Here is a 22,086-nt window from a genome sequence, read left to right on the forward strand (position 1 = left end):
GGGCACGACACGCAGTGAATTAATCTGAGAGGGTGCATTAAAAAATAAATGGCCGCGCCAGCGGTGCACATCACAAATCAGCTCGCATAGACACATTAGTTGTGCCTCTTCTTAATAAAAGTATCTTAGCTAATAACCCCAACTAACAGATTCAACTTGTAATTGGATAAAAATAACTTAGCTTGCTGGTGAGAGCGACGTTGTTAGCTTTCCACATTCTGACACTTCAAAAGCTTCAGGAGGTTTCCACTCAGGACAGCATCAGCACCACGGAGATACACGGATACATCCGTAGACTCGAGGCACAATGCGTTTTTGGAACTTTCAGGCGTATGGACCAATGTTTTATTTTCTGATCAAACCAGAAATCTTTAATGAACAGCTGGATTGAGTTAATGCCAGTTAATGCAACATCGAAGCAGCTGGAATCCACAGCTTTGCGTGTTCATGGAGCTTGCTTTTTCATCACTACCTGACAAGTTTAACTGTCTTCAGAACATTGCAGAGGCCTTATTGACAGTATTTGGCTCTAATATCTGTGTGAGCATATTTTCTCTCACATGAGTCCTCAGGTAGCCGTCTGAATGCTGGACACTCGGAGACCTGTGTCTCTGAGTGGGAGACCAGAGATCACATTAACAGGTGTGTCTCTGTATTAACAGACATGCCATATTGGCTTGGTTTATTTTTCTTATCATTGTTGTGAGGAGACCATAAATAGCATTTGTATTTTCTGTTGTACAGTCCATTTGCTGTTATGGAGTTCTTGTTATGGATAAAAAGTGTCTTCTTTTGTTTCAAAATAGCTGATAACTATTCGCTGATAGCTGCCAACATCTGCGAACAAATATAATTCTATAAAGTGGTTCTATATAGTGTGTAACTGTTCATATAGAGCGTTATTAAATTTATTGCTAATGCAATCATATGGCACACTGACCTCTGAGGAAATTTTAAATGGCACTCGCCATCAGAAAGGTTGCCTACCCCTGCTGTATACACACAGTTATCACACAATGTTAGCCCAAGGAGTTTCTTCAAAACAATAAACCTCTATTTTAATGGTGTGACATACTATAGTCTACCAAATGTGATGAGGAATAAGCATTACTATTCTCTTGTGAGTGAATTAATTTAACATATTACACATTAAAATGTTTCATTAATATGATTTAATGAGTCCTAAGAATATTCATTAAAGGCTAAATAATAAAGTTCCAAAGGAAAAGCTCATGTAGGTATTCTGACTGTCTTTAGCAACAGCATCTTCACCTGTATTTCACTTGTATTATAAACTGGGTGAGGGAATCCCCTCTGTGCTCATTTATTTGGTATCTCTGCTGGAGACAAAGGGTATCTTCTCCATTTAGTGATTTTCAGTACTGCCACTTGAAACAGTCAATAGTGTAAACGGCAATGAACTCAGAAATGGATTTTGTGCTCCTGTGAAACTACAGTTCACACCGTTTGGATGGGATAATCCTTGTCCCTGGAAAAATCTGCATTTTATCCAAGCACATGCTAAATAAAAGAAATATGAAACAGATTCAGAGCAGTAAATGGTCATATTTTACAAAGCCTACACCTTTTTTTGTGTAAAAATATTTCACATCTGAGTTCTCTCAAAGCTTCAATCATCCGTTTTGTTTGTGTAGCTTTTCCTTCCACAGTTTTCCCTACCAATCAACTTTCCATTAATATCCTTTGCTAAAAGCCAGCTCCCTAAGCAAACTTTCTGTGACTTCCTCGCCTCATGGGGTGTGTTATGTCATCTGGGTGTAATCAAGTGAACAGTGTTTCCCCTTTTTGTGGTTGCGTGTAACATACAGTGATGAACAGCCATTTACTTGGACTCAAAATGAAACAATGCTATAATCTGATATTCTATATTTCCCATTCTTCATGCTCTTTGCACCAGAATCATTAAAATTTAAACACAAAAGGCTTGAACTCAACTTTATGAATGAACATAGTGTAGAAAAACAAATTTTAGACTTTTTATTTAAATTACGAAAAAAGTAAAGTTTTTCACTATATTACCACTGAACTTGTACAGTAAAATGCTCTACAAAGTTGCAACTTATTTCAGGATGTTGAACAGGAGTCATTCACTGGGGCTATTTGTTACTTTTCTTCAAAGAACCTTGATATGCTAGGCATCTCTGAAGAAATATGACTCTCACTTTTTGTTGTATTTCAGCTGATGACACAGCTTCTGTCATGGGTGGACATGGAGAATACAGACATGCAGGCACATCCTTACGCAAACCTATCAGGCCTTTATGCTGTAAAACATATTATGGAAGTGAGTCATTTTCAGATGTCTAGACCCTCTGTACTTAGTTCTTCAGAAAGTCCAAAAGTCTGCTGTTCATGTCACTAAATGGAAGAGGGGCCGCCTCCTTTTCTGTGTGAAGATTCGCAAAAATGTGGGAAGGCAAAAAGAGGAGAGAAATCTATCAACTTAATATTTTTTTTAGTCTAAGAAGAAGCTGTCTACTTATAGTTCAGTAGAGCTGAAAGGCTGTTCGGATTCAAACTTATATTATTAAAGTTTATTTATTGGTTTAATTGACTGACTGAATGTTGCAGCTTTGCATATTAATTTCTGATTTTATCCTAAAATTGCAAATCTCTGATGTGATTTCTGCTGAAGCCACTCTCTGAGTTTGGATGTCACTGCCCCAGGTGTTCTGGACCAATGTCGCCTCCACCCTCCTCTCTCAGGCCTTGGTATTTTTAGAGCTTCTCGTGTTTCTTCTTCCTGATTTTCTATCTCTTCATATAGCTACATCTATCACTATGATCTGGGCTCTCCTTTCAGCTGCAGGCAAACCTTTACAGATCCACAATAGAAAACATCCCCTGTCTCCGAATGACAGTTTGGGATAGCAGCTGCACAAAACGAGACAGAAAGGACTTGGGTAGTAAGAACAAGACAGGTGACTGAAGAAATCCTCTCCCAGATGTAGTGGCCATGTCCATAAGAAGGCCAGCTGCATTGCTGCAGACTTCCCTCTCCTGGGTAATAAATTTTTTTTGCCCCTTTGCCTTGCCTGAAGGTATATAGACCCATAAAAACAAGACTAAGGGACCATAAAAACAAGACCATGCACCCGCCTTTAAGCTGAGGACTGCAGCACAGAATTTTGTTATGTATAATGACCATATATAATCTTTGAATACACCGGGGTAAGTGACCTTGGATGTATCTGGTAACTATTTGCTTTTTGGCTGGAAAGTATGAATCTCCAAGGGCAACCATGATCCGCCTCAGCTGCGCTGCTGGGTCTGGACGAGCCACTAATCACAAATGAAAGAACTCCTTTTCCTGTGCTTTGTGGGTTACTGCAGAAGTATCTGCAGGAACTTTTCCACAAAAGTAGCCTCACTTTGCTCAGAGAAGAGCTTGTTTGGTCCCGCATCTGCGTAAAAGTTTAAACAGGTAAACCACTCTGCACTGCTTTGCACATTCATCCTCCAGGCTATAGTGTTCACTCATCTACTCACATACCCTCTTTAATGACGATACTTACTTTCACACATGATGGCTTTTCAAAAATTAGTTTTATGTTAATTTCATGTTTTTCTTTAAAATAGATTGGTACCTTGTGAAAGCTGCTGAGCTTTTCAAGAACATGTAAACACTTGTAAAAAACCTGGGTGTTCACAAGCTTTTTTCTGGTGGTATTTCTTTACCTCCTCACATAATGATATCACAGACTTTAATAACAACATTTAGATGTCAGAGATTTAAATACAACAGGTTCTACTTGTTATTTTATGAGTTGAAGACATGGGTAACTGTCTGTTATTTTATTAAATTTGTTTAAGAATTACTAAAAAAACGTTTTGAGACAGTTTGAGTAATTTTTTGTAGTTCACTGGCATTATTAGCAGAGTCTCATAAATTTCATTGGATGTACTTGCAATTTTTTTTTTCTTTAACAACTATAATGAATAGTGCCAGCTGTAGTATTGGTGCTTTGTTTTCTTTGATACAGCATCAAGGGATACCACCTGTTTGTGAAGGGTCTCATAGGTACATTTATATGCTTGCCTTTGGTAATCGCCTCTGTGTGCAAAGCCGTGACAAGAACACCTGCTCTGCTGGATAAACATACACAAGGATTCAAGCAAAGCTCCAGGTTATGTGCATGTTGGTGATTACTTAGGGGCTGGTGTTCATAAGCTGTGTTTCTGTAGAGGCTTAGCTGAGTTCTAACTTTTGCATACTTGAGTTAAAAACTATGAATCTCTAACACATGTTTGTGTGTTTTTTTATATGTTAATATTCTGTGGCTACAGTAAAATATGTGTTTTGCCACTGCAAAACACATGCCAAATGTCCTTGGGCAAGATACTAACCCCATGTTTGCCTACTGGTGGTGGTCAGAGGGCCCGGTGGCGCCAGTGTCCGGCAGCCTCGCCTCTGTCAGTGCGCCCCAGGGCAGCTGTGGCTACAATGTAGCTTGCCATCGCCAGTGTGTGTGAATGGGTGAATGACTGAATGTAGTGTGAAGCGCTTTGGGGTCCTTAGGAACTAGAAAAGTGCTATACAAATGCAGGCCATTTACCATTACTCATCAGTTCAGTTTAATTCAAACTTTTAATTAAGTTTCACTGATTTTAATGAATGATTAAGTCATCGTTTATCCTTTTATTTCTTTTTTTCAATTCTGTATTTTTTTGTTTTTCAGGGCCATGCTGCTTTGCATTGTCTTGCTTAAGTAAGCAAGGTCTACCCTGAAATACTAATGAGAATGAGTGCCAGAACATGTTGCTCTGAATCATCACCCTCATCCCCACAATCTGTTTTCCCTACAAAAGTTGGGTCAAAAGTTGGGTCAAAAGTCCTTGAAATATTCTTTCCACTGCCCAGCTATATTCTCAGTTACCGCTTTCACCTCCTGAATTGCTTGAAGACGTCTTTCTCACCCGAATGGTTCCTTTAACCTCCAATGTCCACTTTTTGGTTTGGGGATTAGCACTGCAACAGGCACAAACCATTGTTCCTGTTGTGCAGAAACTGACTATTCTACATTTGCCATCAAGGTGCAGAATACGGGCCATTCTGACTCTGCTCCCTTGGAACCCTTCTGAAATTCTGCAGGAGGTCAGAATGCAAGATCTCATGTTTAACAGTAGAGATGCTCTAATCCAGGAGTTACAGTTACAGCCTTCATAAACCCAATGGTTTATTCTCAGATGAATTAGGAACAATTCCTCATTTATTACAGAACCCTGAATACCTAAATTGTGTTTCAATTTAATACTTTGAAGAAACCGTCAAGATATTGTGGGAATATTGTGGGATAAGTATTGTCAGAATATGGCTTTTTATTATTATTAAGCAATTAAGACTGCTGGCACACTTCCATTTAAAAATCATTTATTGACTCTAGGTAGTATTTAAAAAATATTTTGATTAGTTAGCCTACAGTATTTTACCTGAAAACAAGTACAAAATACAACTCCCCCTGTATAATTTAGAAAAACGGAGTATAGCAAATGTTTGTTTAGACTGACGCAGCTACAACTGGATGTGTCAAGGTTTGAGAAAATCATGTTTGGTGTTAACAAAATGTAAAGAATACACTGATATTTAATGATTATTTGCATATGTGCTCCACTGACCATTGAACAGTTCTGCATATTGGATTTAATGTTTCTAGTGCATCCAATCCAGAAATACTGCAATAAAGTTGTTCCACTGGTCTTTAGTTGATCTGCCCAGCTTTGGAATTCAGCTGCTTTGAATAGTCAATGATTTCCAATATCAAAGCAGATTTTAGTAAAATAAAGATCTAATGCTGAAAAAGATTTAGCAGACATATTATATCATCAGGCTGACTACTGAAAAGAAAGCTTTGAATATGTCAAAGAAATTCTATGAAAGTCTTGCTACCAAACGGATAAGGATTACAAATAAGAACACCAGTGCAATAGTTCACACTGTGAATAGCAGTCAGCTCTTGTGGAAATATGAAAATATACACATATACGCACACATTTACACACCTGAAATAATCATCGACGTTATGAACAAATACATCTAAAAAAAACATTCGTTGCATGCCATTCATGTTCAGCCAGAATGAATTAAACATCAGGCAGAATCCTGAATGCTCACTGTACATTAAAAATGCAGAGGATCTTTCTAACAGGTATTAATGAGCCTGATTGGCAGAATGAGCCATGTGAGTGAATGCTCATTTGGGCCATGTTGTTTGGATGCCTCTGCTCTGTGAAGCGCTACCTGGATCGCACAATTAATATCTTTGTAGCATTATTGTCAGCAGAAGCAGGATGATTACCCCCCGAGAATAGACATCTAATTGTCAATATAGTGGATCACCATAAAACTGAAGCTGCTGTTCTCTTTTCTAATTGCAAGACAGAAAAAAATAGCAGGGCAACATGTGGGAGACCCTGTGGATCAGGGAAGCGCTTCAGATTTATTCCACTAATGATCACTGGTCATTACTTCAATAATATTTAATCCTTACTAAGCCTCATGGTTCATCGAGTATGAGGTACGATCAAAAGGTTCTGAGAATAAGTTCATAAAAATTGAAAGCCTTACCTATAAATTTACTAATAAAAGTCAATAAAAATCCACTGCTACGCAGCTAATATTTTTAGATCTCTCCCTGGAAGGCCTGTTTTTACTACTGTGTTCTGCACCACAAACTTGCAGTAAATCTCTCTTTCAAACCGGCTTAAATTTCATATGAAGAGCATCATCACTGTTGATGAGAGATGGGGCTCTGGCTATGGATATGATGAGCAATTTTAACCAGGTTTCAGATGAAGAGTCCACAGTTTCCAAGACCGATGGCTGTGCGTCATGTGAGGAGTAAGTCCAGGAGCATGCGCATCATGTTTTGAATATTCATTGTGTTGTACAGTGTGAACTGGTACCCCAGGTTGAGACTGTCAACACTGTTCTGCTGTAATGTCCTGACAACTTTCCTCTGAATATCAGCGTGTCATCTATTACCAGGTCAGAGCACACTATTAAAGCAGGAATTTTCTGGTCACATCAGTGCAATAATTTCTCACTGCAGGCTCACTCATTAGATTTCATCCACTTCTGAAAATGAAAATCAATTTGAAGGATCACCATTTTCACACACTGAAGGAGACACAGCAGCCAGGGATCCATAACAGGCCTTCTACACAGAGATTTTAATCTTAGTAGCTGCACTCTCTTTAAAGACAAGAACTTAAATATAAAGGTGGTCACACCATATACTGGCTTTCAAGCTTGTTAGAATGGTAAAATTCTGTCTTATATTCTTATACAGAATAAGATTATATTCTGTATGTGCATGCATTAATGCATGTTTTGACAAACTGAGTTCCTGGCGCAATATAAAGTTGCAGTATGAATGTTTTCATCTAACCTCCATCACTCTGCTTGTTTATGTGCTTGGTTAGGCAACTTGACCTTGTCTGCTCCTGACCTGTGTCCTGCACAGTCCTCTACGTATGTTTCAGTTCACTTATGGAAGAGCTATTTCATTCATATTTCTGTTTCAGAGGAAAAGACTTGATGAGTAAAAGACCATGCCTATGACCATGTAAATATAATATGACGGAATGGCCAATATTTACTAATTAGCAGTATATACTAAAGGCAGTTACTTTCTGGAGCTATTTTTTTTAATGTATTGAATACAGTATATAATGTAAATAAAAAAATAAATGGATACAGCCACTTAAAATTGCCAGCTGCTTGGTGACAGCCTCTATACAGATCTGTGGTAGATCTGTGCTGAATTCCCGCCTGCTCCTTGGCTGTGATGAGATTCTCAGTCACTAATGTTGACACCACAGTCCTGACTAGTAACGGCCCTAAGCAGCATGTAATTATATACAAACAGCATGTTACACTGAACCGCTGTTTTGTCTGCTCATTGCTGTAGTACAATAATAATAATAATAATAATAATAATAATAAAGGGAAAAAAGGAAGGTGAAGAAAATAGGAGAAAATATTATAAAAGAAGCACAAGGAGAGCACAAATAAAAAAGTACGATGTATCACCAACTGCTGCACCTGCACCACCAAAGTCAGATGCCTCAAGTGCCCAAGAATTGTAACCTTGTAGAGCCCCTCCCCCAAAGGAAATAGTCAGCAAGAAAATGACCAATGTGGGAGTGTTTACCTGCTCTTTACTGTGTTGGCACATGGTAATGATGAGCGTATCAGTGGAGGAAATATTCCCTTACATTTAGTTACAGTACTTTTCCAAAGATGACGAGTTTAATGAAACACATTCCCCACTCCTGTGTAATCCATTATTAAATGTAAATGATATTAATAAATAATCAGACAAAAGAGGTTATTTTAGGGGGCACTATTAAATGTCAGAACAAGATCCAGAGTTTGAGTAAAGTGGTGGGTGGACTCAGCCAATTGAGTCTAATAGTAGATTAAATGCCATGTTGAGGCTGTCATTTCCAGTATTTATATGGATGTTAAGATCACCCACAATAATAATTTTATGTGAAATGAATACTAAATCATTTAAAAAGTCTGAGAAATGAGATAGAGACTCTGAATAAGGGCCAGGTGGAGTAAGCAACAGCAAATAAAATAGTTTTTTGAGTTTTCCTGCTAGGGTGGAAAAGGCTAAGAGTCAGGCTTCTAAATGAATGAAAACTCTGTCTGGGTCTATGGTTGATTAATAAGCTGGACTGGAAGATTGCTGCCAGTCATCCTCCTCGGCCTGCACTTTGGGAAATCTGATAGTTTGTATTTACTAACCATCCTGCTGTAACCAGGTTTCTGTAAGGCAGACTAAATCAACATGTTTAAATCAATTATTAAATTATACACTAACAGGGACTTAAAAGAGAGAGACCTAATGTTTAATAAATCACATTTAACTGATTTTTACTCTTTGGTGCAGCTGAGGGTAGCTGCTATATTGTTCTTTATATTTAAATTGTGTTTTTAAATTGGCCCTGCGACAGACTGGCGACCTGTCCAGGGTGTACCCTGCCTCTCGCCCTATGACAGCTGGGATAGGCTCCAGCGCCCCCCGCGACCCTGAAAAGGATAAGCGGAAGCGAATGGATGGATGGATGGATGGATTGTGTTTTTCTGATTTTTGGCTTGGTCTGGGAGAAGACAGTTTCACTGGGGATGGGGTGCTAATAGGAGGAGAGAAGCTGTAGAGAGGCTTACATGCAAAACTGGCTGCATGCAAACCCAGTGAGGGAGCAAGTAATCTATTATTCACCATAATTTCCTGTATGCCTGTGTTTCTTGCTAGAAACATATGGAAATCATAATTCAGATCAAGGACAGACAGATGAAGTAGAATTAATATGTTTTGATTTTGGTGATAAATCTTCCATTAGGCATTGCCTGAAACAGTTTGTAGTATAGTATAGAGCAGATGTGCTGTGGATAACTTTGGATCATGTGGAATTCACCATTTTTAAGACATGACCAATTTGCAGGATTTAATAAAGTTAAACAAAGAAATTTGTTTGTCGCCCATCTGTTTGCAACAGTTTCTGCAAAATCTCAAATTACATTCAGTGATACCTCAGTGACTTATAGACATTATACATATTATATTATATCTCAGTAATGCGACTCTGGCGCTTCACATTACATCTAGACAGACAGACAGACAGACAGACAGACAAATAGATAGATAGATAGATAGATAGATAGATAGATAGATAGATAGATAGATAGATAGATAGATAGATAGATAGATAGATAGATAGATAGATAGATAGATAGATAGATAGATAGATAGATAGATAGATAGATAGATAGATAGATAGATAGATAGATAGATAGATAGATAGATTGATTTACCACAATTACCACTGGGACCACTGTTGCCTTCATCCTCCACATCTTCTCAAGTTCTTATCTGAGCACTTGGTATTTCTTCACCTTCTCGTGTTCCTTCTTACTGATGCTGCTATCACTCGGTATCGCTATGTCTATCACTACGGCTATATTCTTCTGCTTGTTTGTTTCACCACTTTGACTTGGCTTGGTCATTCTCGACCACCCTGTCTCCCATTTTGACCAGACCATACTCGTCACAGATGTTTCTGTATACTATGCTGGCTGAACCCCCCCCCCCCCCCCCCCCCCCCCCCCCCACTGGGATCATGTCATGTTTTGGCTTTAAATTAGATCTAACACAGATTCAATAAACTGACAGCAGTTTTAAAGCATTTATTAAAAGGCTTGAGTTAAGTGAGAACAGGCGAGTGACTTGGAGAGTGGTCTTGCAATAGGAAGGCTACCGGGAACACTGCCAGAGACGGAGTTAAGTGCAGCCAAGGCGAGTTCAAAAGGATTTTGTAATTGTTGTGATCAGTTTCAATGGCCTCACTTGTTTGTTTCCTGAACAGGAGTTTTGGAGGGGTAACTGGCAGGCAGGCAGAAATCCAAAGCAGCTGGGTGAGTGGCATTGGAGAGTGAGTGGTGATGCAGAGTGAGCTGGCAGGTGAGCTTCTAGTAAATACTTCCTTTTGAATATATGTGGGGGAAAAGCTTGAGACAGAATGTCTGGCCATGATTGCAGAATTCCTAAGGAACACATGGATCCAGGAAAAAGGTTTTATAGTACTGATTTTTGTACAGGCAAATAAGAGGCAGACAGGGAAAAAGAGTTAACAGATGAAGACCACAAAAGCTAGCAGTTATTATGGAGAACCTGATTGCCACAATATGGATATTAATGACTTGACAGAGTTACAGCAGAACCATCCAGATGCAGGAAAGGCAGCCGAGAGGAAGAAACTTTGCCAAAGGACAGGCCAGTCAGGATGTGCCAACCCTCAACACCACCTAAGACTTACAATGAGAGGGACAAAAAGAGACACTAAACGTAAGCCACGCTGGACCATAACAAACATATGTAATTTTAATTATATTGTGACACTGGGCACAATTCTCACATTGGTCATTTCCATTTGTGAGAGAGTTTAGTGCAACTGGTCAAATTGGTGCTGCACAACCAATCAAAAATGATAATGACTTTGGAATAAAAATAAAAAGGAGGTAAAAAAGGACTGCACTTTGTTTAACTGCTGAATACAAGAAAAGACCATGTAAGGAGCGATAAACTAAAGAGAGATATGAAAGGATTAAGGGATGGGAAGGTTTAAAGAAGTGAAAAGAGGGTGGAAAGGAGGGATGATGAGACATTCAAATGAGGGTTAATAGTTTTATAATCGCACAGGGTGATTCCTGACATGCTTTTAATGTAGGAGCTTGGATGACACACAATATTCAGGGTAATTACATGGTGCCATGGAAGGCTTTTAAATCCTTACCAGCAGAAGCTCGTGCTGTGCTATACTTGTTTGTCAGATAGAAAGAACATCGCAGCCTGATACTGTTCATCAAATCGCTGCCGCAAAGAAGGTGTAGCAAAGATTTTAAGAGCTGCATTACTTCAGACAGATTATTTCCGGCATTAATCAAGATATTTTATTTAAGAGATTAAATTGGCCGCCAGCGTTTCTCAGAAATCTGCCATACAAACTGCGTACAACAAATGAAACAAGTGCATTTGTATGCATTTGTGTCTTATAAATCATTCTAATAATACTCTAGGACTTTAAGTGCACTGAAGAAATTCTAGACAACATAACAAAAAAAATTCTGTATGTGTTGATTAGTTTCAGAAATGTCCTTCCCACAGTCAGATAAGAGGTGTTGTGTCAGTCATTATCTTACTGTAACGTTGAGAAACTGACAAACTTTCACACCCGTTTAACACTATAATTTGCCAACTGTGTGGAGGTGAGAGAGAAGCCAGGCATTGCATTTGTCATGGACAACACACTGTAACACTATCAGTGTCGCTTTACACACTGATTGTTAAATGGCGAAGCCCCTTCGCCGTCTGTAAGCGAAACACTGGATTTTTCACATAGTCAGAAAAATGTATATCTAAAACTAGGCAAGAAGACAGAAGGGATCACGTTGTGATGTTGATAGCAGAGTTCCTGTCGAAGGTTCAGACATTTGCATCCTCAGCTAGGTTACACCCTTAAGCGGTTACTTTTAACCACCACGTGTCTTTTGAAGTTGCTTGAATTACACTTTTGGGGAAAAGCAGGGGCGATTTTAGGCCATTTTGGGGGGTGCTGAAGGACCCCCAAAATGAATCAAAGCACCCCCAAAGATTTCTTACTTTTTTTGACAATATTTGCTGTTTGTGTGACACACTACTAAAAATATAAAAAACATACAGTACTTGGTTGAGATGGAACATTTTAACAACAAAAGTATAGATACCCCCCCCCCCCCCCCCCCCCCCCAAATGGTTTGTTCCAGCTCACCTCTCCCCTGCTCTGGCTCTAGCACTGTTGCTGCCAGAGCGGTGGTGGCTGAGACGCAGCAGAGCAGAGGTGTGAGTGCCTGGCTTAAAACAGGAAATGTTTACTGCATTTATCCTTCAGTTACTCTTTATGTAGTTAGGTAGGAGTCAGACCATGTTTCTTTTTAGCTGAAAAACATTACACCCAGGTAACCTGCAGTGTTGAAAACGTGTTTTGCGACAATGTTTGCGACCCTACAATCCGTCCTACTGTGTAGTAAAATCAGCAACATTTGACTGTCCTGTTGCTCCCATTGAAATTTATACAGCCTATTTAAAATCTAAAACTTAAAATTGTCCGTAGCCTGCTGTTGTTACCACTGTCCTGTTTGAAATGGAATGAGAGAAGCTGCTTATTTTGTCACATGTGCATGTGCCGATATTGAACCCAGGAGCAACATTCAGGTAAGTGTAAGAACAAATGATCTCAATATTTATATATTTTATTAGATTTTCATGTGGTTTGGTTATTTGCCTTTTGGTTGAAAGTAGACTGAGAGAGGACTTTTTTTATTAGTGATCTTAATAATATGTTTTTTAATGAATGTAATTTTTTCATCTAATTGAATACAATCTATTTGTGCATGATTATCAGTCCAAAGAGGGAGAGAGGAAAGAGGGGAACATGAGGAGAAAGTGCAAGGTCAGGAAGAACCAGGTAAGAAAACAGACAAGGAACAGTGACAGGCAAAACAGAAACCGTTTAACTGCTTGAGAGAGTTGACTACCAAAAGTATTTGCCAACTTCAAGGTGGGGCGACACAGGTTAGAATGAAAGGAATAAATCTGCAGAGCCATAGTACAGGGTGGGCCATTTATATGGATACACTGTAATAAAATGGGAATGGTTGGTGATATTAAAGTCCTGTTTGTGGTAAATTACTATATGTGAGGGGGCAAACTCCTCAAGATGGGTGGTGACCATGGTGGCCATTTAGAAGTCGGCCATCTTGGATACAACTTTTGTTTTTTCAATAGGAAGAGGGCCATGTGACACATCAAACTTATTGGTAATGTCACAAGAAAAGCAATGGTGTGCTTGGTTTCAACGTAGCTTTATTCTTTCAGTGTTGGATTTGCCAAAATGTGGACGCAAGAAAACTGTTACTAATGAAGAAACAGCAGTGGCTGTCCTAGCTTCATTCAGCAAGAGCCCACAGCGTAGCACTCGCCGCATGTCACTGGAGAGTGGCATTAGTCGAACATCCCTTTGGCAGATATTAGCTACTCACAAATGGCACCCTTACAAACTCCAGCTACTGCAGCATCTCAACGAGGATGACCCAGATCAGCGCACAGAATTTGCAGAATGGGCAAAACAAAAATTGGAACAGGACCCTCAGTTCACGCAGAAGATTTTGTTCAGTGATGAGGCCAACTTTTATGTGAATGGTGAAGTTAACAAACAAAACCACTGCTATTGGTCTGACACTAACCCACATTGGATGGATCCCTCCAAGACTGTTGGAACAACAAAAGTGATGGTTTAGTGTGGTATATGGGGTACAACGATAGTGGGTCCGTTCTTCATCAATGGAGACCTCAAGGCCACTGGATATTTGAAATTGCTACATGATGATGTGCTTCCCTCTTTATGCACTGAAGCTGGCACGTTCCCTGACTTTTTCCAGCAAGATGGTGCACAACCACATTATGGGTGCCAGGTCCGAGCATTCCTAGATGAACAGTTTGCTGGAAAGTGGATTGGTCGTCGTGGGCCAGTTGAATGCCCCCCAAGGTCTCCCGTTCTGATCCCCTTAGATTTTTATCTTTGGGGTCATCTGAAGGCAATTGTCTATGGTGTGAAGATACGAGATGTGCAGCACCTGAAACTACGGATACTGGATGTCTGTGCTGGCATTTCTCCTGCCGTGTTGCTATCAGTGTGTGAAGAGTGGGAGAAGAGGGTTGCATTGACAATCCAACACAATGGGCAGCACATTGAACACATTTTATAAGTGGTCAGAAACTTGTAAATAACTCATGAAAGAATAATGTTACGTTGAAATCAAGCACACCATTGTTTTTCTTGTGACATTACCAATAAGTTTGATGTGTCACATGGCCCTCTTCCTATTGAAAAAACAAAAGTTGTATCCAAGATGGCCAACTTCTAAATGGCCACCATGGTCACCACCCATCTTGAGGAGTTTGCCCCCTCACATATAGTAATTTACCACAAACAGGACTTTAATATCACCAACCATTCCCATTTTATTACAGTGCATCCATATAAATGGCCCACCCTGTAGTATCTGCAGTAAAGATATTTTCATACATTGTACCATAGGCAAAGTTGCCTCCATTTATATATATTTTTTCAATAATGTGTACATTTCAAGGACTCTATTTTTGGAGTGTATTTTCATATATCTGTATTATATTATAAATACACATTAAAAGTGAATCTCTGTCCAAAAAATGCACTCAGTTTACTTCTTACTCACTATGATCACCATTCATCATTTTCCCCCAGTAAAGTAATTAAGGTTAGGATGTGTGTGTGTGTTTTTTAAATTCCAATCCATTCTTCTTTAGCAACATTTAAATAACCTTGATCAGATTTGATGGTTTTGTTACAGACTTTAAAAAAGTGTTTTGCTTTTCTTTCACAGATGTGGGGATTAAATTGTGTTAAAATGTACAAAACAATGATGTCATGTTTTGTGACGAGGACCCAGGCATTTAAGGATGCAGGGACTGACAGAGACAGGGAAGAAGTCTCATCGTGACGAGTAAAGTTTATCTTGCCTGGCTGAGCAGCTCTGGGTGCTCAGCACCCCCAAAGCTCTGATCCTAGAATCGCCCCTGGAGAAAAGCCTCTTTTAAGTCCAGGGTTGCTGACATAGACGGTAACCGTGGTTGCAAGGACCCTGCAAGGGTTCCTTAGTTAGCTGTCACCAACCGCAACTGGAAGATTTCTCTGCGCTGGCCATCTCGACTAAAATAACTCTCCTAAAACATGAAGATAGACGTGTGTTGATAAGCAAACCTAATCTGCAGTCTCCTCGTGCTGATTTTAAGCATTTTTCCTTCACATGTTTTATTGCATTGCACCTTTTTTTTACTCACACCAGAAAGCAAAATAAATAAATGCATAAATAAATAAATAAATAAAAGATAAAAAGAAAAGAAAATGCTCCTTTCATCTCCTGAGAGAAATCTTTGTTGCAAATTACATATCAAATCTAACTTTGGGACTGGATGTTTGGTAATGGCGCTACACTAAAATAGCCTATCTATATTCAACTTTTTTGAAGGAAGCAACCATTTATGAGTCAAAATACAGGAATGTTCCCAGGGAGAATGGAGATGATTCATTATTAATAGGATGCTTTCCCCTCCTGGCTTTTTTTTTTTGCTTGTTTTCTCTGGATACACTTCATGTCTTCTTTACATGTGCAATGCATAAAAGTTTTAATGGCAGTTGAACTGTTTCAGCAGGGGGTCTTTGCACGGTGAGAGCTGGTTTTAGTTCTCAAAGCTCGGACTATCAGATTCTTATGCTTAGTCTTCCTGTAAAAACCAAGCCCGATTCTCACAGGTTTTCATAAATGTGACCTGAATAACTGCTCTTGGTTGCTGTGCTGTTATGCAGTAAATGCAGCCTTCTACTGCTTTGAGCTTCTCAGAATGGCAGCCAATCAATGAACAGCCTTATTCAGTCCAGGCAGGACTGACAAATCAATGCGTTTTGGACTGTGTGATACTAATTATTTGAAGCATTCACACTTTCTTTTCTGTACTTATTTAAATACAGTAGATGTGGTCACTGTAATTGACCAGGCATTAAATTGGCCTTAAAGAAAACATTTAAGAGATTGTTTATGCTAAGTACATGATCATTTTCTGATAAACTTTGGTTTTTGGGAAAACGGGGTGGACTCCACTGCCCAGATACCTCTGCAGCTGACACAGTCTTTTAAGTTACTCTAGTCAGTTTAGTCTGTTTATGTAATTATCCTTTGATTAATGTTAATGCAATACTGTGCTAAGGTTTTAATCCACCCCTCATTTCTTTATACTTTGCTTCCAGTTAGCCAGATTTTTTTGCTATTGGGCAATTGATTGTCACTTTCTGAAGATCTTTTAAAATTTTCCTTTGGATGTTTGTTATTATGATTTCAGAGGAAATGTTTTTAACTGTTAATCCACTTAACACTGACCTATGAATCATTCAAACTTAAGATAAGGCACCTAAGTGAAGGTGTTGTGTCTAGCAACACCTCAGAATGGTGTGCAGTGCGGTTAGCGTAAATTGGTAAAGTGGAGGACAAAAGAAGAAGCAGTAAGTCTAACAAACTATCTACAGCAGACAACACTAACTAAAACTTATGTACATAAGAAAGAGGGAGAAAAATCCAGCCAAGAATTGACCTCAGAGAAACATCTAAGCCTTCAGCTATAGCTTAATTAGAAAAGCTCTCAGTCAAAAGGACATTCTTAAGCAATGGAAATAGGGAGAAAAGGCTGAGGTTGGCCAAATTACATAAGAGCTGTAAATTACAAGAACCTACGTTTCATAACATTTAGTGCCACCGATCCTTTTTTTTTTCCTGCATGAGGAGGCTTCTCCAGTTTCATGTGTATCCATAGACAGACAGAGAGAGAAAACATGTGAGGTTAAAGGAGATACAGTAACACTTTCATTTTCTCATCACTACAGGCTGCAGAGTTCTCACAAAACTTTGGAGGTTATCTTTGTTCTCTTTTGTGCTGCGTGCTTGGATAATCTGCTTTTTCAGATCTTTACTTACTTTGTGTCTGTCTTCGTAGAATCCCCCTCTACCCCCCACCCCTCCAATCCTGTGGTGATAAAGAGCTTAACATGGATGGTTCAGGGTTATGGATATTTAGAAGTATGAGATACTTTTATGGCTGCAGATTTTGGTTTAAAAAAATCCACAGCAGGGAGGTTGAGGCAACAATGAAGAGGCTGAAGTGTTGGAGTAAGAATGTGAAAAAATGGAAAGGGATGTTGTGGAAGACGGGTAGGAGAACGGTTTTCACTGATAATAGTTAGGTATTGTTAAAATAACTGCATTAAAATCGTAATAATAAATGAATAATTTAACTCTGGTTAAATAGTAAATGTGTCTTCAACCTCCAAAGTGATCTTTAGATTGCTCCAATACATAAATAAATAAATAAATAAATGAACACTTTGAAAACACATCAGATGTCAATGGAAAAAAAAACCTGTTGGCTATATACTAATATGGACTGGGTAATGTGTTAGGGATTAAAGCATGCCACATCATTTGATGGCACTCCCCGAGAATCAAAGTGAAAAAATTATGTGGCAGGCTAGTTCCTCTAGCCCAAGTTTCACTGCAACATGTCAAAATGGAACTCAGTAGTTTGCATTGCAGTCAGGGTGCCGTTCCCTAGTCTGTAGTCTTTGTGTCCCTCTATTGAAATGCCTCTCTAGACCTTCATTTACTCACTTTAAGCTAGTCATGCTGAATGATGTTACAGGCATATCATGTTCTCCACATCTTCTCCAGACCCGTTCGTGTCTGTCACATGTACCCAGGTTGACCTTGGGCACATGTGTGAACACCACAGGGTGCCAGTGATGACAAAAGCCAGTTGGGTCCCACAGTGCCAAGCAGTGAACATAGGGCCTATTAGAAAATGTTGACTAAAAGCTGTTCCCTTAATTTTTTAAGCTGAGTATTATGAATGGTAAAACATTGGTTTTGGCCTTAGTGTGTTGCATTTGCATTGCATTTAAGTGTTCTCCTTGCTCTTGTGTGGGTTTGCATGTTAGTTTAACTGGTCATAGGTATGGATGTGAGAGTGTGTCATTACAAAAAAAACAGAAAAAAAAGGAAACAAAGAAAAAAAAAAGAGAGTGTGTCATTGCACCGTAATGGATTGGTGACCTATTCAGCATATGTTGCACCTTTCAAAATATATCAGCTGGAATAGGCCCCACTGAAGTACTCTTCAGTGGTACTCTGATTGTAAATACTCTTGTACTCACTTGCTGCTACACTATCTGAACAATATACATTAAACAACAATATCTATAGACAGTTTTACACGGCTTGTGTTTGCAAAAACTACATCTAATATTATGTTTCACAATAAATAGGTAATGAGGCTAATATTTATCAAACATCCTGCTATAATTCTTGTTGCTGTTAATATTTTTGCTATCCTCCTTCAAATACTGGATCCTATTTAGGCTATAAACTGTGAAGATGAATTTAAAAAAAAATAATTGTGCCACACTGGTAAGTAGTGGGAGGTGGTGCACAAGAACCAGAGGCTGTTTGCAGAAACCAGGCAGTGGCCAGTCAGAAATGGCCTTTCATCACCTCTAAAAGTTTGTTTCAGACAGTGAATGAACCAAGTCTGCATCAATCCCCAGTATAAAAAATGAGGGTTTTATAGTGTGAATCACTATAATTAGTGATTCACACTATATTAAGTAGTTTTCAGGAACAGATTTCTTGAAGGACATTCAAAGCTCCTCTGTGGATCTTTGATGCTTTTTGTTCCTCTGTCTGTTAAGATAATCCCACACTGCTTCAGTAATTTTGAGGTCCAGGCTCTGAAGAGACCAATCCATGACTGATAGTCTCCCCCTGTCCGTTTTTCTATCCAGATGTGCTTCTACTGCAGTGAGCTCGTTGTCATACTGATAAATGAACCCTTTGTCAATTACAGTTTCCAGGTATAATTGACAATGGATTAAAATCTAACCGGACTTTTCTGTGTTCATAATTCCATCATTTTTGACAAGATCTTCTAAACCACTGACTAAAAATGCCAGAGCCTCCACGTTTTTACAGATGGCTTTAGACACTAAGTGTTGTACCTTTCTCCTGATTTCATACAACTGAATCACTGAACTCAGTGTGATTTGAACCAGAAATGTTACACTTGTATGCCTCACTGTATTCATTCATAAGACCTGTTCACACTGATTTTCATACCAGTTCTTATGTCATTTGGAATACCACAGTCACGAGTGGCAAAGAAAAACTTGGAGGACTATTGCTCAAGATCACTTTGAAAATTTCTTTGAAGTTGTAGCTCTTTGGAAGTAAAATATCACGAAATGAGCGTTGACTCAAGACCTTTTCACAGTACTGCAATCCTTAAGATTAGCACAGAGAATAAATAACTCCTCTGTGTTCCAAACCCAGCATTTTAAATGCTACTAGCAAACTCCCAAATCCCTGTCATTTTCTGCCTTCAGGCTCAGAAACCTCTCTGGCCGTTTTTCTCATTAAATTTGTTGACTCACATTGGACTTAAAAATCCAACTCTCAATGGAACAGTGACTGAGGCGGACATTTTTGTTGTTTTCATGAGTCATCAGCTTTCAATTTTTTCAACACTTTGAGTGCTTATGTGTGCCAGTGGGTCCTCTAAACAAAGGACTCCACTTTTAATGGAGAGTACAAGAGGCTACTGGTGTGTATTGGTAGGGGAAATGATTTGTATTTAAAGAAAAAAATATAATAATAAAGCTACAGAAGAATGTTACGCAATCAGTGTAACCATGAGGTAATTCAGCGAATTAAAGAGATCTCTCACAAGTGTTTCTTTTTAAATTACAAATTTATTGCAAATATAGAAATAGATCTTTTGTACAGAAATTGCAAAGGGAAATGTTAATATCAGCAACAAATATTTAAAGAAAGCGGAAAGCCAAGATTTGCTGCCATCAGTCAAAAAAATTCCAACCACAAGAAGTGGATCCTGCTGTGGCCATTTTCAACTCTTCATTTTAGACAAAGACCTCCTGATGCTGTCAGCTAGGCAAGACTCACATTTCGACATAAATTTTACACACATTTCCAAACAGGAACTAAAACCATATGATAATTGTGAGAATTTGCCTTAGACCTTGGCCTTACAGAAATCACACAGATGGTGGTCGCGCCTCAGCTCAGTAATTAAACTACATATTACATAGTTGTGACCACAAATACTGACACTTTTAGGGGGCTTTTCATGCTGCTTTACACTTATTTTCAGCTGGTACAACCTGCAAGAAAGCCAAATGCTTCTAATTTTTCTTTTGAGAGTTTAAAAAAATGAATGAAAAATGCTTCTGTAAAAAACAAAAAATATTTTATATACAGTAAACGAAAATAAAACATCACCATAACAAATGAAAAGCAATGATTTAAGGACTGAAAAATTACTGTACATCAGAAACCTGCACTGTACTTTTCTAAAACATGGCTTTATTGGTCACAGTGTGCATGTGGAATGTGGTATTGGTGCTCAGCAGAATTTCAATAATTGATCAGCAATTTTGATATTGCTAGTCGTCTTTTTCAATAGTAATTTCTATATATGGGTTCTTTCTCATTTCTCTCTAACACTAGATGTTTCGAAATTGTGTTTACTTGACGGCAAATATGAACAATTAATGCTTTTGTTGCTGTAAGGCAAGAATGGCACTATTAGCATTTGAACAGTCCACATTTATTTCCTCAGTGATTTGAGGAGGGCCCTTGATTCTGTGGACAACGGGCCATTTTTGCTGTAGAGTTTTCAATCTCTGGCACTGACAAGGCCAATCATTCTGGATTGGGGATTATTATAGCACTGGGCTGTGTGACGCAGCCTCTGCTGTTTGTGAGTACAGAAAACATTTCCACTGATCCTAATCATTGGCTCCAAGTACTGAACAGCATTTGGTCTCACCACATTGCAACCTTTTTTTGCAATTTTCACAGCTTTTGGATCAGGGGTTAGAGAAATGGGAGCTCTGAGTTACAGATTACCCTCCAGTACCAATATAGAACTGATCTGATTACAGTGCCATTTCACCCAATTAAAACCAATCTCTATAAATTGGCTACCCAACATAGCCTGGGCCCTTTTGAAAAGCAGAGGACCCAACTTAGTCCTGGGTTAATGCATTCAATGTTCTCTGTGTAATTGACACAAGCAGCCCTCTTAAAGTTTTGGCAAAGACTGGGCCACAAAATGGGCAATGAATATCTCTGCGGGAGGCGCTCAGCGTTATCGCTGCAGAAAGTAAACATGGCTATGATTTATGGCTTGCTGCCATGCACAAACCCTATAGCAATAACTAACATAGCAGGAGAGCCACAGTGAGTGTTACTAACATGTTACAGGATGGGTAAGAAAATAAAATGCACCAGAGTCTTTGTGGTTTTCTTTTCTAAGCGTGCGCTCTGTTTTTTAAGTGCTGCAGAAGAATAAGTACAAGAACCTCAGTTTCAGTTTCAGCTCCTATAATGGCACAGCTATGTCTTTTCTTTGATTCAACTTCAGACCACCTGTTTTGCACATTCAAGAAGTTTTCCAGCAGAAGAACTACTTAATTAAATAGTCTATTATTCAATGATGATGATAAATGGCTGATTTACAACTGGCCGGATACAGGGTGAATTTAATAAACTAGTTGGATAGAAAGCCAGCAGGCTCTCAGACCAGAGCAGGAGGAATGAAAATCATTCATTTGCCTAACAGCAAGGGGGCTGAGGCTGAGGGAGAAGCTGCTGAGGCTGCATTAATTTGCCAGTGAATGCTAACTGAATGATTGAGATTAGGTTAAGAATATCCACAGTGTGCTTGCATCACTACAAAAAGAAAAAAGAAAAAAAGGAAAACATTTTTTTTTTGCCATGGCTGACAGACAGAGTATGATCGGGTAACTCTCAAGCTTGAAAGATAGCTTTGCATGGAGAAGAAAGAAGAAGAACCGAGA

This window comes from Rhamphochromis sp. 'chilingali' (assembly GCF_963969265.1).
Source record: "Rhamphochromis sp. 'chilingali' genome assembly, chromosome: 15".
In the NCBI taxonomy this organism is placed as follows: Eukaryota; Metazoa; Chordata; class Actinopteri; order Cichliformes; family Cichlidae; genus Rhamphochromis; species Rhamphochromis sp. 'chilingali'.